A 16,644-nucleotide genomic window follows, 5' to 3' on the forward strand; every position below is an offset into this window, starting at 1 on the left:
AGTGTGAGTTCGGTTAAGAGGTTAGCTTCTTGGGCCATGTGGTATCTCAGATCGGTATTCGATTTGACCCGAACAAAATTTCAGCCATACTTAACTGGAAGCCTCGAGAAATATTCTTGAGGTTCGGAGCTTTTTGGGACTTGCGGTTACTACCGACGGTTTGTAAAGGTTTCTCGATGATAGCCACACCCATGACGAAGCTATTTCGAGAAAGATATTAAGTTCGAATGGACGGAAAAATGTCAGAAAAGTTTTGATCAACTGAAAACTTATTTGGTGAATCCCCAATTTTAGTGCTTGCCCGAATCGAGGCAAAGAGTTTGTCATCTATAGTGACGCCTCCCTACTTGGGTTAGGTTGCATGTTGATGCAAGAAGGTCGAGTCGTGGCCTATGCGTCGAGACAATTAAAGCCACATGAGAAAAATTATCTGACCCATGATCTCGAATTAGCTGCCATCGTATTCGCCTTGAAAATATGGTGACATTACTTATTTGGTGAGAAGTGCCATGTATTTTCGGATCACAAAAGTCTAAAATATTTGATGACTCAAAGAGACTTAAATCTGCGACAAAGACGTTGGCTTGAGTTGTTGAAAGATTATGAGCTGGTCATTGATTATCACCGGGAAAGGCTAATGTGGTTGCAGACGCCTTAAGCCGAAATCTTTGTTGCTTTTACGAGCAATGAATGTACACTTGTGCATTCTACTCGACAATGTGTTAGTAGCAATTAAAGGCCAAACCATTATTGATTCATCAAATTCGTGAAGCTCGTAAAGTCGACGATGAGTTGGTTGCAAGGCGGGCTGAATGTGTTCGAATATGGAATCGAGTTTCAAATTGATAATGATGATTGTTTGAGGTTGAAGTCGTTTGTGTGTTCCAAGAAATTCAGAACTCATTTCGATGATTCGAATGAGGCTCATTGTAGCCGAATGTCGATTCACCGAGGAGTACGAAAATGTACAACGATCTGAGACGTCAGTTTTGGTGGCATGGTATGAAACGAGACATTTCCGATTTTGTTTCGAAGTGTTTAATATGTCAGCAAGTAAAGGCGGAACATCAAGTGCCTACGGGTTTACTCCAGCCGATCATGATACCTGAATGGAAATAGGATCGAGTCACGATGGATTTTGTGTCTGGGTTGCCATTGTCGACAAGTAAGAAAGATGCGATTTGGGTTGTTGTTGATAGACTGACTAAGTCGGCTCATTTTATCCCCGTACGTACGGATTTTTCATTGGATAAACTAGCTGAATTGTATGTTTCTCAGATTGTGAGATTACACGGGGTATCGATTTCTATTGTGTCGGATAGAGATCCGAGATTCACCTCACGATTTTGGAAGAAATTTCAAGAAGCCTTGGGTACCAAGTTGCATTTTAGCACCGCTTTTCACCCCCAAACCGATGGTCAATCCGAGCGGATAATTTAGATACTTGAGGATATCTTGAGATGTTGCATCCTCGAGTTTTGTGGTTCATGGGAAAGATATTTGCCTTTGATTGAATTCGCTTACAACAATAGCTTTCAATCAAGCATTAAGATGGCACCTTACGAGGCTTTATATGGTCGTAAACGCCGAACCCCATTGTTTTGGACGGAACTTAGTGAAAGTAAAATATTTGGGGTTGATTTGATTAAGGATGCTGAGCAGAAAGTTCAAGTAATTCGTGAATGTTTGAAAGCCGCTTCGGATCGTCAAAAGTCGTACGCGGATTCAAAGAGAAAAGACATTGAATATCGGGTTGGGGACAAGGTATTTCTCAAAGTTTCACCCTGGAAGAAGGTGCTTAGATTTGGCCGTAAGGGCAAATTGAGTCCGAGATTCATCGGCCCGTATGAAGTATCCGAACGAGTTGGACCAGTCGCATACCGATTAATTTTGCCCCCTGAGCTTGAGAAGATTCACAACGTTTTTCATGTCTCGATGCTTCGACGATATAGGTCTGATCCATCGCACGTAATCACTCCATCTGAGATCGAGATTCGGACTAATTTGAGTTATGAAGAAGAGCCGATTCGCATTTTGATGTGTAAAGTGAAAGAATTGCGAAATAAGAAGGTCCCATTAGTGAAGGTGTTGTGGCATAAACACGGAATCGAAGAAGCCACTTGGGAACTTGAGGACTCTATGAAGGATCGATATCCTAAATTGTTCACTGGTAAGATTTTCGGGGACGAAAATTTCTTATGTGGGGGAGAGTTGTGACAGCCCTAGTGTGACCCTAGTCGGGAAGTGGTTTCGGGACCACAAAACCGAGTCATAAAAATAATTAATTGCTATATTCTATGCTTATTATGTGTGTACATGAGTATGTGGAAGTTTCATTCTCTAATTTTGCCAATTGCATGAGAAATTATTAAATAGGGATCAATATGAGACACGTTGAAATATGATAGGCTAATTTTAAATGGCTTATTAGTGCATGTTAACATAAAGGTGGACTTGCATGTCAAGTTGCCCAATTTCTTTATAGTGGCCGGCCAAGATGGAATGTTGATGGGCAATACATATGTTTAATTAGATATTATAATAAGAAATTGGGTTATTGGAAATAAAATAATGTTAGTAAAAGAAGGAAAAAGAAAAAAAAATGCTCATCTCTCTTCTCCATTGCCGTGACTTGAGAAGAAGAAGGAGTGTTCATGTTTTCTTTCTTTTGCAATTGCCATAACTAGAGGAAGGGGAAGAAGGAAGATTCGGCCAAGGTGGTCCTCTAGATTAAGGTATGTTCAAGGGTATCTTTGGAAGTATATACAACCTTTGGGTGATGAGTCTAAATTCTATCTACCTCATGGTTGGATTTGGGGTTGATGGAGAGTTAGAATTTGGCTAAGGAGCCTAAAAATTTTGGTTGATACCTTGATGCTATTAGCATGCTTGTTATATGGATGTGTTAAGTTGCTTGGGATGTTAGCATGAAAGTTGGAATTGTTAAGCTAATTTGTTGGAAGTGCCGAATTTAGGACTAAGAAGAGAATGAGTATTCGGCTAACATAGTGAAAAGGTAGGTGTTGCCTATTGTTAGATTTAGACCATGGGAGTGGCTATAATGGGCATTAAGATGTAGAACTTAAGAAATGTAGTTATATGTGAATTTACATGATGTTACAAATAGATGTGAAAATATATGCTAGATTAGGAAAATTTGATTAAGTGTTCATGAGATGAAATTAGGTGTTTAAAAGATGTTATAGTTGACATTGTATATATATACATACATTTGGCCATCTAATTGAGTATGAGGGTGGTGTTAAATCTAATTGTGATGCCCATTTGGAAGTGTATATATATATATAAATATACAAAAGTATGCCTGTTCGTGATGTTACCTTTAATTATGTGTATAATCGACTAAATGGGTAATTAGTGAGGATGATTGCCGAATATACAAACATACATATGCATGTGTAATTTAATTATGAATGTTTAGCAAGATGGTTAAACTAGTTGATTTATTGATTAAGCTCAAGGAGTTAAAGGAGGAGAATCAAGCAAGGGAAAGATAAAGGTCATCGAGTAGCCGACTTGGAACTATTTTACCCAACACAAGGTAAGTCACTAAGCATATATTTGTATTGATTTAAATAGACATAATGTCTATGTAATTATGCCGAAAGGAATGATAAATTTATATACATGTATGTATGTGGTGATGAAAGTATTGAACGAAAAGAAAAGAGGTGAGATGTATTGAGTTGTTGATTTCGGCACTAAGTGTGCAGGTATAAACATTTATGATCATGAGATTGGCACTAAGTGTGTGGGTTTAAAATTTGTACAGCACTAAGTGTGCGAGTTTGATTATATAGCACTAAGTGTGCGGACTCACTATATGCTTTTGAATCACTATTGACACTGAGTGTGCGACATTATTGAGTTGATCACGGACAGCGGATCGGGTGAGTACCTTGAGTTCATGGCTAATAGGTGCTATGTTTATATTTGGAGTTGAGCTTGGTAAGTTTTGAACCTATGTGACAATTTTAATTGAAGTCATGTACATAAGAATTATCGTGGAATAAGTGAAAGGTCATGTAGTTGTATGATTGTAACGAAAACAAAATGATGTATAAAAATGCCTCAAATATCCTATTGATTAGTATATGGAATGTGAATGTGTAACTTGGTATGAGATTGAATCGAAAGGTCTAAGGAACTATGGTATAGTTCGGTTTGGATGGAGTAAGTAGCCTCGTTCCATTTTGTTTCCTCTTGTGATAATGTTATTATTGGATGGTAGTGCATTACTTATGACTTACTGAGTTATATACTCACTCGGTGTTTGCTTGTCACCCATTTTAGGTTTCTTGGACTCGACTTTTTGGGCATTCGGGACCGTCATCGAAGTTATCACACCGACTAGCAACTTTTTGGTATCTTCTTCTTAGATGGTCTAAGAGAACATTTCGTCATGTATAGGCTATTATGTTTGTTTGAACTTTGGTATGTAAAGCTTTGGATAGCCATGCGAAAATGGCTTATATACGTTTTTAGCATAGTACTATAATCGTTTGTATGTTGATCACTAAGAGGTATGGAAATGTTGGAAACGATTAGCCATTGGAATGGTTAATCATGATTATACCTTGTGCTATGTATGAAAAAAGGGCTAATTGAATCATGGAAACTATGAAATAGGTAAAGTCTACCTTAAAGGCAGATGCTGACAGCAGCAGCGATGTGGATGTGAAAAATCACTAAAAATAGTAGGAATGGAATTAAATAGTGAATAAATTATGTAAATGAACCTTGATTAATATATTTTCATATGGAAGAAACGAAACAGTCATATGAGTTGTATGTTAAGAGATATTTGGGTTTTCGTGAAACAGGGCCAGAACGGTTTCTGGATTCCCTATTCCGACTTTGGAAATTCATTATAAATTAACCCGAGACATTTAGAAGTCATGCCATATACTTATAGATTCCTTTTTGAGTCTAGTTTCTATAGAAAGAAACGACATCAGTATTGAAGCCCTGTACAGGGAGATATCCAGGTCGTAATGCAGGAAGGTCAGTGTAGTCGCACCCTGGAACAGGGGAGACTTTAACTAATAAACTGTACTAATTGGCCCGACCAAAAATTCTAGAAACAAATTTGTAGATGGATATATGAGTCTAGTTTTAGGGAAAAATCACGAAACTGATTTTCGAGTTGTAGAACTCAAGATATGATTTTTAAGGTGACAGTGACGCAGTTAGCCAGCTGTCTGGAAAATTTTTTTTATGAACGGTGAAATTAAGTGAACGAAGTCTGTTAACCCCTCGTGTCCGACCCCGGCGACGGTCTCGGGTATGGGGTGTTACAAATCAATTCCACTGAAACTTCAAGGAGATCTGCTGTTGCTTTTAGCTGCTCCAACGCCGTTTCAGGGAGAAGATATTTGATTTTCAACCTGTTACCCTACTGCTTAGGTGGTTAAGGCTTGTCATAATTGATCTGTTTCCCCACTGCTTAGGGGTTTAGATCTGTAAACTTAACCTGTTACCCTACTGCTTAGGGGTTTAAGGTTTGAAAATTTGGCTTGTTACCCTATTGCTTAGGGCAATAATATCTATAAACTTCAGCTTGTTACCCTACTGCTTAGGGGGTTAAAGCTTGGTGGTTTGAATCTGCTTCACTGCATTCGAAGAGGCAAAATTCGATGTATTTGATCTGCTCCACTGCAACTTCAGGGAGGCAAGATCTGTGATTTTCAGCCTATTACCCTACTGCTTAGGGGGTTAAAGCCCATCTGTTTCCCTACTGCTTAGGGTGATAAGATCTGCTAATTTGACTTGTTACCCTACTGCTTAGGGGGTTAAAGCTCTTTGAATTCAATCTGTTACCCTACTGCTTAGGGGTTTAGGGTCTGTACATTTAGTCTGCTCCACTGCAACTTCAAGGAGATGAGACTTGTAACTTCAGTCTGCTCCACTGCACTTCAGGGAGATAAGGCTAGTGACTTTAATCTGCTTCGCTGAGGCTTCAGGAAGACAGGATTCGCTGGGTTTGATCTATTCCATTGCAACTTCAGGGAGATGAGATTTGTAATTTTCAGCCTATTACCCTACTGCTTAGGGGGTTAAGGTCTGGTGAATTCACTGATTCTAGGAACTTGACCTGTAGAATCAGTTCTATGTATTTATGCTTATGCCAATGAATTAGGATGCTATGATCAAAATGAATCAAATGCTTCTAATCAGATGCGTTATGAATAATCTATGAATGTATAGGTGCAACATGTTGCGAGCGAGAATCCCTTTTAATGTTTAGGTTGTCATTGCTCTTTGTTCATCAAGGTTCTTTCACTGAAATGGTACCCTGTCTTCTTGTTTAGCTCAAATTTTGAATAGAAAACCCGAAGAGGTAGTCTCAATTTAAACTCTTTCTTCTCATATGCTTCCAATCTTTGAGTTTGGTTAGTTCTAAATAATAGTCCTGTTTTAGGTTCCTGTACTATTTAGAAACTTTCAGTGCAATATGCAGAACTCTTTTTTGTGAAAATGGCTTTTAGTCCATTAATCATCATTTCAATGCAAAATGCTTGAAAAAGATTATAGTAATGATGGAATTGAAATTTATCAGAAACAAAATTTAAAGGGAATAGATTCATCACGGTCAACAAACATTGCTGAAATACAAAATGAATAAGAAGGGAATAGGTGCTCCAGATATCGCAACGTGAGCTTCTCTGCACTGGCTTCTTGAGGACTCCTTTTTGCCCAATATGTGTTTAGGGGATCTAGAGTACTCTTGTAGATGTCCCAAAATGTAACATCTCTCCTCCTTGTTAATTTTAGGTATCATAAGACCATCGCATGCCCTACATTTGATCGAAATTTGAATTGCCCTTTACGGGTTTTCAATTCAAAACCCTTTTAGTCTCAAGGTGCTCTTTGCAAGTTTTCACCCTGGCCTCTCCCCCCCCTTTTTTTTATTAGGCGAAGTATTTCTTAACCGAGTCCAAATTCATGGGATTGGGTAATGTCTTGCCATCCATTTCAGCCAATATCAATGCTCCTCCAAAAAAGGCTTTCCTTACCACATAAGGTCCTTCCCAATTAGGCATCCATTTTCCTCTGAAATCTTTTTGTATGGGCAGGATCTTTTTCAATACTAGGTCTCCCTCGTGGAATTCTCTGGGACGAACCTTTTTGTTGTAAGCCCGCATCATTCACTTTTGGTACATCTGACCATGACGGATAGCCCTTAGCCTCTTTTCTTCAATCAAATTCAACTGATCATATCAGGACTGGATCCATTCTGCTTCATCTAACTTTACTTCTGACAAAACTCTGAGGGAAGGAATCTCGACCTCGATAGGTAAAACTGCCTCCATTCCATAGACCAATGAGAAAGGCGTTGCCTCGGTAGAAGTCCTGACAGACGTTCGATAAGCATAGAGGGCGAATGGCAACTTCTCATGCCAGTCTTTACAAGTTTCAGTCATTTTCCCCACGATCTTCTTAATGTTTTTATTAGCTGCCTCAACTGCACCGTTCATTTTTGGGCGATATGGCGACGAGTTGTGGTGTCTGATCTTGAACTGACTGCAGATTTCCGCTATCATGCTATTGTTGAAATTCAATGCGTTGCCAGATATGATCCTTTCCGGCATTCCATATCGACAAATGATTTCCTTTTTTAGGAATTTGCTAACTGCCGATTTTGTAACATTGGCATATGAAGCGACTTCTACCCACTTGGTGAAATAATCGATGACCACAAAGATGAAACGATGCCCATTTGAAGCTTTCGGTGAAATTGGCCCAATCACATCCATGCCCCACATCGAGAAAGCCCATGGCGAAGTCATGACATGTAGAGGTGAAGGAGGTACATTAATCTTGTCTCCATAGATTTGGCACTTATGACATCTTTTGGCGTAGTTAATACAGTCTCCTTCCATGGTGGACCAATAATATCCAAACCTCATAATTTTCCTGGCCATTGTAAACCCATTAGCATGTGTCCCACAGACGCCCTCATGGACTTCCTCTAAGATTTTCTTAGCCTCTATAGCATCTACACATCTCAACAGTACTTGATCCTTCCTTCTTTTGTACAGGATCTCCCTATCTAAGACATAGTCATGGGCTAGTCTTCTCAACGTTCTTTTGTCATTCTCGGTAGCTTGATCGGGGTACTCACGATTTTTCACATATCGCAGAATATCGTGGTACCAAGGGTGATCATCAATTTCTTCTTCTTCAAGGTTGTAACAATGAGCTGGAGCTTCATAAATGCTCATTTGGATTGGTTTCACATCCTCTGGTTGGTTCACCTTGATCATAGAAGCTAAAGTTGCTAGGGCGTCAGCCATCTAATTTTCTTCTCGTGGGAGGTAGTAGAAGACAATATCATCAAACTCTTTGATTAACTCAAGGATCAACCTCCGGTAATTGATCAATTTGGGGTCTCTTGTCTCCCATTCACCTTTGAGTTGATAAATTACTAGGGCAGAATCTCCATATACCTCTAACATCTTGATTTTACGTTCTATGGTTGCACGTATTCCCATGATGCATGCTTCGTATTCTGCCATATTGTTCGTGCAGTCAAAATCTAATTTACTAGTGAAGGGATAATGATCTCCGTTCGGGGATACCAGGACTGCCCCGATTCCATTGCCCACGACATTTGATGCTCCGTCAAAGTTTAGCTTCCAAGGATAACCTTCTTGAGGGTCTTCTTCAGTGGTTGCTATGTACATTAGATCTTTATTTGGGAAGTCAAAATTTAAAGGCTCGTAGTCCTCTAGGGCTCTGCTAGCTAGGAAATCTGCTATCGCACTCCCCTTTACGGCCTTCTGGTTCATATAGACTATATCGAATTCAGAAAGTAGAATTTGCCATCGGGCCATCCTCCCGTTCAAAGCAGTCAACTCCATCAAGTACTTCAGAGGGTCCATTTTAGAGATTAGCCAAGCTATGTGATACAACATGTATTGTCTCAATCTTCGGGTTGTCTAGATTAAGGCACAACACAACTTTTCAATGAACGAGTATCTCGTCTCGCACTCAGTGAACTTTTTACTAAGGTAATATATCGCCCTTTCTTTCCTTCCCGATTCATCATGTTGGCCAAGCACGCATCCCATGGAATTTTCAAATACCGTCAAATACAGTATCAGTGGTTTATCTGGACTAGGTGGTGTCAACACTGGGGTATTAGACAAATATTGCTTAACTTTGTCAAAGGTCTTCTGGCATTCCTCGTCCCAAACACCAGGGTTGTGTTTCTTAAGGAGACGGAATATAAGGTCACATTTCTCGGTTAATTGTGAAATAAACCGAGCGATGTAATTTAATCTTCCTAGGAATCCCTGAACTTCCTTTTGAGTACGCGGAAGAGGTAACTCTTGTATGGCTTTGACTTTATCTGGGTCAATCTCAATCCCTTTTTCACTAACTACGAATCCAACTAATTTTCCAGACTTGGCCCCGAAGGTACACTTCGCTGGATTGAGTTTCAGCTGGAATTTCCTCAACCTAAAAAATAATTTCCTCAAGACTTGCACATGCTCTTCTTCAATTCGAGATTTGGCGATCATGTCGTCGACATAGACTTCAATTTCTTTATGCATCATATCATGGAATAGGGTTACCATAGCTCTCTGATATGTTGCTCCCGCATTTTCAATCCGAACGGCATCACCTTATAGCAAAAGGTTCCCCACATAGTCACGAATGTGGTTTTATTCATGTCTTCAAGATGCATCTTGATCTGATTATACCCTGAGAAACCATCCATGAAGGAGAAGAGTGAGTAGCCTGCCGTGTTATCCACTAAAGTGTCAATATGAGGCAACGAGAAATTATCTTTCGGGCTGGCTTTGTTTAAGTCTCTGTAGTCTACACACATCCGTACCTTTCCATCTTTTTTAGGGACGGACGATGTTGGCTACCCATTTCGAGTACTTAACTACTTGTAAGAAGCCTGCTTCAAATTGTTTCTTGACCTCCTCTTTTATTTTCAACAAAACATCGGGCCGTATCCTTCGAAGCTTTTGCTGAACTGGCTTGCATTTTTCTTTGATGGGGAGCCTGTGTACCACAATGTCAGTACTTAGCCCAGGTATATCTTGATATGACCATGCGAAGACATCCTTGAACTCTTGGAGTAACTCAATAAGGTCCCGCTTTGTCTCTGTGGTAATGCAAGCTTCGATCTTTACTTCTTTCCTTTCTAGTTCATCTCCCAAGTTCACAATTTCTACGGTCTCTTTGTGGGGTAAAATCTGTTTCTCCTCGTGTTCCACCATCCTTAACAAATTAGGGGATAAGTTACAGTCTCCGTCATCCTCAAAGTCCTGAGATCCTTCTAAACACATATCCCGCTCAAAAGGAGACTCTGAATGAGTAGCAACGTCACTCACATCATTGATATCTGGAGACCTGTTGTAGGTGTGAAGGAAGATACAAAGAACAAGAGAATCTAAGAACAAAGATATGTATGGTATGATCATGAATGAAATAATAAAAGAATATTTGCATGAATAAGTCAAAAGGATGCATTTTATTGAAATAACAATTTCGAACATAAGCCTATTTCACAAAAGGACACTTCTTACTCCTAGGCCTAGAGCAATAAGTGTGTTTTGGACATTACTCTGAGTTAGATCTAAAGACTACAGAAATCTCTTCCACAGTCTAATTATTTAGAACGCTTCCCGGCTCATAGGGGCGAATGCCTGAAAAATTCTCTGCCCCAGTTCCTTCTTCATATGTGGCGTTGATGTCCAAACTCTCCATCATTCCTTCCAAGATTTCCTTTCCCGACATCTTTCGCTCGGAGTGAATGACCCCTCCAGACACAAAAGTCTTCGATATATGGGGGAAAATCATTGGTTCCCATTCGATTTCTCCCCTGTTCAATCGTGCTTCCCTTCTTTCTTGCTTCTTCTCAAGTTCCTTCTTTCTTTGTTTCATGTCCGGCTTAAACCCTAACCCAAAACGGTCTTGTTTGTCCTTCATCATTGGTACATTAATCCTTCCTTAGAGGTATCTACCGAGTCCTCTTTCGGGTAGAGCCCTATTTCCAATAGTTAGCCGTAGTCCCATTCTTGTAGTCTCAGATAACCTGGGTATTGGAATCTTATTTCCTTCGGTGATGAACGTCGTGTTCACAAACTCCAAAGATCAAAAAGAGCACTCGATTGCTTCATCATTTGCCTCGAGATATGGGGCGTCACTGGTTATTGTCGCGATGATGTCCTCTTCAGCATTGATCGTTATTAACTGACCTTCAGTCACTAATTTCAACTTTTGGTGCAGCGATGAAGGGACTGCCCCTGCCTAGTGTATCCATGGTCTCCCCAATAGGCAATTATACAAAGGCTTAATGTCCATGACCAAGAAATCTACCTCATACGTGCTCGGCCCAATTAAGAGGGGTACTTCAATTCTCCCTATTACCTTCCTTTCTGTGCCATCAAATGCTCTCACTACACTTTGGCATGTCTTCATATGGGAACTATCCACTGGCAACCTATTCAGCATAGATAGGGGTAGGACATTCAGCACAGACTCGTTGTCGATCAATACCCCCAGTAATGTGTACCCTTTACAGCGAGTCGTGATGTGCAAAGCTTTAGTTAATCCTCGGCCCCCTGGCGATACCTCATCGTCATTGAAGAATATGAAGTTGTCGGCACTTATATTGTTGACTAAGTGGTCCAATTTGTTTACAGAGAATTATTAGAAACATAAGTTTCATTCAGCACCTTCATCAATGCGCTGCGATGGGTTTCAGAGCTTAAAAGTAAGGCCAGTATCGATATACGCACTGGTTGTTTGTGCAACTATTCTACGACACTATATTTACTGTGCTTTAGAAATTTTAAGAATTCCTTGGCTTCTTTGTCAGTAACTGATTCATTAACAGTTGGTTCAAGCCCCGCTGGCTTCTCTTTCTTTTGCTCAATTGCTAATGATTTTTCTTTAACCTGTTCAACTTTTGTACTTGGGGTATAACATCTTCCGCTGCGCGTATAAAAAACCTCATCTTGAACTTCCTCTGATGCATTAATCAGGGTCTCCTCTCCCGGGAATGTCACATTGCAGTTATAGTTCCACGGTACCCTTTTGTTATCCTTGTAAGGGAAAGCAACGGGCTTATGGATCACAACCTTTGGCGCAACTTGTGCTCCGGCTTCATTCATTCTCGGACGTGATATGATAACCACTGGGTGGTTGGCTTTGTAAACACCCTTCATCGATCCTTCTTTGGAGGCACACACATCTGTTTCTTCCGGGCTCCCGATATATTTGAAGAATTCCAGCTCTTTATTATCCATCAATCCTTGTAACAAAGCCCTGAATTCGCTGCATTTCTGAATCTCGTGATCCTCTTGATCATGGAACTCGTAATAATTCTCCGCTTCTCAAGGTCTGACCCCTGAATTCTGTACTATCAACCCTCTTTCCACCATTTTCTTCCAAACTTCCTCCAATGGGGTATTCACTTCTGCAATACTCATCTTAATTTCTTTCCCCGAACTCTCGATTATCATATTTATTCCCTTATCCCCATGGTTAGGTAATGGGTTCTCTGTATTGGATGCATCATCAAATTTCACAATCCCCATGTTGATGAGTCTTTCAACCAATTTCTTGAAAGTGGTGCAGTTTTCTATCGAGTTCCCTGTGGCTCCCGCATGGTATTCGCATTGGGCATTTGCGTCATACCATTTGGGGTATGGAGGTTGCATTGGCTTCAGATAGAAGGGAGACATGACATGTGCATCAAATAAACTCTGGTATAACTCCTTGTACGTCATTGGAATGGACGTAAATTGAAGTTTCTCCCTATTTTTTTTTGTGTTGGGCTCTGGTCTGGGTGGGCCCTGCTGTCCAGTAGTTGTCGACCTTGGTTGGCTTACAGTGATCGATTTCAAATATGAGCTCACATTATTCACCTCGTGCTTTTTCTTTTTCAGCGCTGACCTCTTAGCGTTTTCCCCAGCCTCTATTTTCCCACATCTTATGCATTTTCTATCATTTCTCCAGACATTACTATGTTCGAAAAACTCTTGGTTGCGCTACTCAGCATGTGGTTAATAAAAGGTGCCTTCAGGGTATTGATGAAGAGCATAGTAGTTTCCTTTTCCAACAGAGGGGGTTGGACCTATGTGGCCACTTCTCTCCATCGCTGGGCGTACTGCCTAAAGCTCTCATTATGCTTTTTCTCCATATTCTGTAAAGTGATTCTATCAGGGACTATGTCCGCCACATGACCGTATTGCTTCATGAAGGCTTGTGCTAAATCTTTCCATGAACTGATCTGGGCGTGACTCAGTTGGTTGTACCATCTAGAAGCGGCCCCAACCAGACTTTCTTAGAAGCAGTGAATTAATAGTTGGTCATTGTTGACATGGCCTGCCATTCGTCTGTAGAACATAGTGATGTGAGCTTCGGGACAGCTAGTCTCGTTGTATTTCTCAAATTCTGGAGTTTTGAACTTGGGAGGGAGTACCAGGTCCGAAACCAAACTTAATTTCTTAGCATCGATTCCACCATGATAGTCGGTGCTTTCCATTTCTTTAAATTTTTCTTCCAACTATCTACACCTTTCTTCAAGCTCTCTCGGGAGTTCTACCATTGTCTTTTCTGCTTCTGTTACTTCATCAAGATTGAGGACCACAGGGTTGGTTGGGTTGTCCCCCGGATTAGAGCCCGAGCCGGCCTGATAATTCATCGGTGCCAAAACACCGGCCTGAAATGGTTGGGGCCTGTCTGAACGTCCGCTGGGGCAAAACCCGGAGGGTAGGTAGGATCTTCATTATTTTCTCCCGCATTGATCAAAGGGCTTTTCCCTTTTTCTAATCCGCCAGCCAATAGACGAGTTAATTGGTCCATCATGCTTTTCTAGGACTCCAACATATGGTCTCTCATATCTTGCTGGATTTTGGCAAGCTGTTCTTGCATATGTGTTTGTAACTGATCCTGCATCTCTTTTTGCATTTGTTCCAATCTCTCTAACCTTTGATCCATTGCTCTTGTTTTTCCTCTTGTACCGTAACGATGTTCCAAGGTAACTGCCATGATTTTTAGGGTTTTTTGTGAGTTTTAGTGCGTGTGATGCAATGCTGATGCATGAATATAATGAATGCAAAAAAAAAGCGTTGATTCCAATTCGATTTCATTAGAGTAACTTTTCTAGAAAACAAGTTTCTTTACATAAAATAGATTACATATAAGGCTTGGCCCTGATACTTAAGGCCTTGACCTACCTAAGAAGCCAAGCTAGCTTTCGGTCTCAGTCTGATTCTGACTCGTATTTTAAACTCAGCACATCGGCTTGTACTGCTAATGTTTGCAAGTGGTCAGCCACTTCTCGCACTTGAGTCAAAGCTTCGCCCATGACATAGTCCCTGCTCCTGACTTGGTCTTGAGATTGATGAAGTTGCTCCTTCCATCACTCGTTATTTACCTCGAGAAGTTCTATCTGAAGTTCACAATTTTGCAGCACTGTTTTGAGTTCTTCTATATTCTCTTTTAATTCTTCGATTCTGTTCTGACTAGCTTTCAACTCGATTGCAGAGTTACGCGAGCGATACTGATACAATGACCTCTCTAACTCTGATACCCGGGTCTTTAACCCTTCTTTCTCATTCTGGTTTTCTACCAAACTCCTTTTCAGAGCACATTCTCGAGCTTGAGCATCGCGAAATTTTTCTTCCCACTGGTTGGCTTTGCTTTGTTCTTCTTTAACTTCATGTCACCACTGTTCGGATGTTTTTCCTAACCCAGCAATTCTCATTGATCTGCGCAGCTTCTTATAGTCCGTTTTCAAACTGTCCAAGTCCTCTTCAGTCTTGTTTTTCCCTTTTCTGAGTTTTTCAGCTTCTAGTTTCTAGACATCGACATCTAACCCTAATTGCATCTTTTCTTCTTCCAACTGCTCGATCCTTTTTTCTAGCTCCAGACTCTTTCTCTCAAAATCTTGCCTACTGATTTCTAGCTCAAAGGGGATTACTTTCAAGTGCTCTTCTATTGACTGAGGATTCCCTTGATTTGATATAGGGATGTTGTCGTTAAGTCTCTGATTCCACCATCGGTCGTACTCAAGAGTAGTCATGGGATTGGCAGCAAATTTTTTTATTCTACGAGTCTGGTTCTAGTCATTTGATATCTCGCGAACTTTCTTTTTGTAATTATTCCCTGTGAACACGAACTCGCACTGGGCTAACCCGTATGTTGGTGGTGTAAATTGTCTGGATCTGTACTGTCTTAATGCAAGCAGAGGTGCGTACCCGACGGCTCCCCATACTCCTAATAAGAGAACCCAATCAAAATCTCCGCATCGGTATAATATTTTATCAGGAACCATCCACGGGGCTCTCCATTCAATGTCTTCCTCTTGTAAGTTTTGGAGAACCATCATCCAATTTTCTTCGGAAACATCATCTCTCCTCGGTGTAGCTACCAACTCTTTCAGTGGAGAGTAATTTTCGGAGAAGATACGATACGAGACCTTTTCCACTTTCCAAAAATGGCTGTGGAACCAAGCTAGCAAGAGCTGTGCACATCCAATAAATCTCCCTTTGCCCGCTCTTCGACAAGTATTCAATGATCTGAAAGTTTCACTAAGATTGCGGAATGCAGTGTGGTTCCTTTACTAAGCTTGTCAAAAGGTCGAAATGACCTCGTCTACATGGCCCAAAGCTTTGGGGAAGATGACCGGTCCATAAATGCTCAAGGCGAAGACATCTACCCTTTTCTTCATATTGGGGTGCGCTAAGATTGGCTCCCTCAGGTTCCTCCAAGGAATGCATTTACCATCTCCTTTTTGTTTGATCCGAGTTGTCACCCATTGTTCGCTCATCCCTGTGATGTTTATCAGCTTTTTTGAAAATGCTGGGACGTTAGTAGGTCTGGCATAAATTCTGTCTACCTGAATCTTTGGGCAATGGAGCAAGGTCGTGTATTATTCTATAGTAGGTACCAAATCTACTTTCCCGAAAGTGAAGAATTGTAAGCAGAATTCCAATATTGGGCAAGGGCTCGAAACAGGTGCTCGTCTACCTTAACATTGAGCAGATAAGGTAAATCACTGTAATGACAATAGAATAGTTGTTTGACCTCGTCGTCCCCATCGCCCCATATTTCTTTCATCTCTTGGAGATTATTACGATTCTGTTGATCCGAGTAAAATTCCATAACTCTGACACATACCCCTCGGTAAGACTGTCACCTTTCTCTTGTTGTGTTGTCTCAGCCCATATCCGGACAGCCGCGTTGTCTTCTACTTTATCAAAAAACCCCTTTTCCATGATAAGCTATCTATTTAGGAACAGAATGCGAATCAACACCTTTTATGATGAAAATGTCATACAAATACAATCAAAGTAAAACAAAGCTAATCAGTAATTCATACACAATTCAAAGCAAACAAAGAATAATAAATATGGCACTTGCTCAGGTAACCACTAGGATTTCGGAGTGGCTCTATCTAGGGTGGGTTTTTAAAGCTCGCTACATGGGGTTTGGTTCTAGAGCAAGGGTACCTGAACCGGCAGATTCATCGATCTTCACCCATTATAGGCTCATACAGACCGAGTTCAGTTCAGGGGAATACATTTCCCTATTGCTGCACGGAGATGAAAATCTCACGAAGACATAGGTACGGATGTATCCCGAAAGCGA

Source organism: Gossypium arboreum, chromosome 10 (genome assembly GCF_025698485.1).
Source record: "Gossypium arboreum isolate Shixiya-1 chromosome 10, ASM2569848v2, whole genome shotgun sequence".
In the NCBI taxonomy this organism is placed as follows: Eukaryota; Viridiplantae; Streptophyta; class Magnoliopsida; order Malvales; family Malvaceae; genus Gossypium; species Gossypium arboreum.